The sequence below is a fragment of the Malus sylvestris genome, chromosome 3 (genome assembly GCF_916048215.2).
Source record: "Malus sylvestris chromosome 3, drMalSylv7.2, whole genome shotgun sequence".
NCBI lineage: Eukaryota > Viridiplantae > Streptophyta > Magnoliopsida > Rosales > Rosaceae > Malus > Malus sylvestris.
In genome coordinates this window covers 10,800,220-10,803,159 of record NC_062262.1, presented here as the reverse complement: position 1 = coordinate 10,803,159, position 2,940 = coordinate 10,800,220, and positions in this window count along the sequence as shown.

The window sequence follows — 2,940 nt, the reverse complement described above, 5'->3', positions numbered from 1 at the left end:
AACATTATAAAATATTGTGTTAAAAACATGAGATGACAGAGGGTCCCATTTTGGAGAGAGTCTTATTAGCAATTTCTCTTTTAGATATTGCAAGTAGGGAGAGTGGTAGATTCATGATTCAAATCTTGGATGGTCCCAGTGTTAAATGTCCAAATTTTTTAGATAAAAAAAAAAGCGCGTGAAAAAACAAAATCAAATTATTCACTGAGACATTTCGTCGAACACTTGATAAGTGATATTGAGAGAATTTGGCTAGTGTTATCTACGCAACCTATCAAGATATGTCTAGCAAGTATTACATCAACACTTAGTAGGTACAAAATGACCCGTACAAAAATTTGAAGGACCCTCGAAAGACCTTCAAATATATATTTTCTAAACTCTTGGTGGTCCTGGGAGACCACCTAGGTCCCAGCCTGCATCCGACTCTGGTTTGGGAACAACACATTTACAAAGCTTTTAGTTAGAGAACTTTTGTTAGTACTCTAAAAATCTTATTTTGTAACCTTATAAATGTGTTTTTGTTTCTAAATATAGAAAATTTGGAGTGCAAAATGAAAATTTTGAAGTGCGCATAACAATTCTCTTAGTTATTGTGTGACTATAGACAACCTAATAGAGCATTATGTTCACACAGAAGGAAAAAAAATCTAATATATTACTAGTTATATGTAATCATGTATTTATTTCTTTAGCATGTACGTACACGTGATGAGATATATAAAATCATAGTTATATACAATTCGTGATGAGAGTCTATCTAGATCTATTCATTTTCGGATGAAGATGACCTGAGAAATCTGTCCCAAACCAATTGGTGCACTTTTATAACCAGGCAGAGTGCTAAATATGACCTGCAGGTTCTGATCCAACAAAGATGTGAGTTTGATTTTGTACATTTCCTCTTTCAACTGGATGAATTTGTACCTAAATTTATTGGTCCATGGGATTCTTTGGCTGTCTGTTAAAGGGACATAGACAAATTACCTGGTGGTAAAAGGACAATATGGATTCAATTGCAATAACCATTTTGCGTGTTTTATAAGCATTCATATGGCCCAAATTTTGTTGCATTTTGGTATTTGGTTCCTACATTTTAAGAAATTAGGACGTATATGGCTCAAACTTTGCTTTAAAAACCTTATAGACCGTTTAGGTGTGACCAAATGCAAGAAAAGATGGGGTTATGAGCAAATTACTTGAACAACTTATCCTTATGTTCAATTGTTCCTAGTTAAGAAAAACCCAATGTCCTGTGGGGCTTACCAAATACCAAAGACTTGAAGACTGGCTTAATTCAATTGATTGTTTTGCTTCTCACATGCTAAACATTCTATGAGACTGAGAGTATATCCGACAAACCAGAAAAAGGACTAGGAAACTACATATATTACTTAATGAACTGAAATCAACAAAAACGTTACAAAAGTGCTAAGAAGGTTATAGAATTCAAAGAGACTAAATCAATGTGAGATTATGTCCATCCACATTTTTTGCTTGTATCGGGTGACACAACTCTAGTAGTTCTTGTATCATTTTACATAATAACTCAAAGGGTTTCTATTTCAAACTAATAAAAACTTATGTCCCCGTATGGAGTTCCCAATTTCCCCCCTTAAGACAATCAATGCAAAAACACAAAATAAAACTCGCTGGTAGAACTTGTGAATTTATCTAGTCCACCGCTGGTTTTAACTCATTCCAACAATGCCTCTTACACAAGATATTTTATCCTGCAATCAAGACATAGTCTGAATAGCATCATTCGCCCAATAAACGCTTGTCACATAGTTAAAGGTGAATTTGGCATTCAATAGACGTTTGTCAAGTGGCAAACTGATGACAAGGGAGTATCTCTCTCCGACACCCCTCCCTTGCACCCAATGACCTCTATCACTTATAATATAAATGTAGAACTTTATATTTTGTTGGGTAGGAAGAGATGTTAATTGGATTTAAACAGAATGAACCGTATGCGTACCATTTCTACATATTAGTAAGTTTACTCGTGCCTAATCGTACGCGTACTACTTCATTATGGGTCACTTAGGAATATTTAGTCCTGCAAGGTGATTCTTGCTGATTCACATGAGATTAAACGTGTCCTAGGTTACTTGGGTTAGAGCGTCAACAAGTGATTCTTTTGGTCACCAGACTCTCGCTATTTAGGGTGTAGCACTCCAATCTCCATTGCTTTGCCGCGGAGGGTGAGTCAAGGCTTACGAAGAGGACAAAGGCATAGTCGATGAATAACATGTAAATATTCTCTTACGACTTGTTAGTTGTTATACCTTTATGCAAAAGAATTTTTTTTGAAATGTCATATGAACTTGTACATTTTTTTTTCAATTTTTTATATGAACTAAAACTTAAGCAATTTGTCATATAAATTTTTCCGACATCAATAATTTGTCTTCCCACCTTAATCCTGTTAAATTTTTTATCCAAAATAAATCATGTGCACTTGTTGTTCAAGTTACTTCGAACTTTTGACCTCAAAAGAATTTCTTGTGTAAAAGGAGTTAGAATATTGGGGTAAGGTCCGATCCAGTTGGATGGGGTTGAGAAAACCTTGCTCGTTGTTGTGGGAGAGCAAACCCTAGATAAGATGGGTTACGATGAGGAAAGGATTTTGGGCCTCATTATTTATTTTTTTGGCAAAGGATTTTGGGACCTGGTTGATCCACAATTCTTTGTGCACTATCAGAGTGTAACGTAGCGTTAAAGAAATTTTTTGTAGTGATGCAAAATACAAAGGCTTTATTTCAAATGGTAAAAATGCAACACTTGAAATGCAAGTTACATTTAAAAACATAATTAGAATGGAGATTCGAGTTAAAAATTGGCTCGAAACTCATGACCTCTGACAAAATGGTGATTAATTTGACTCACTAGACCGTTCTTTAGCGATTAATTTGACTCACTAGAACTTTGATATGC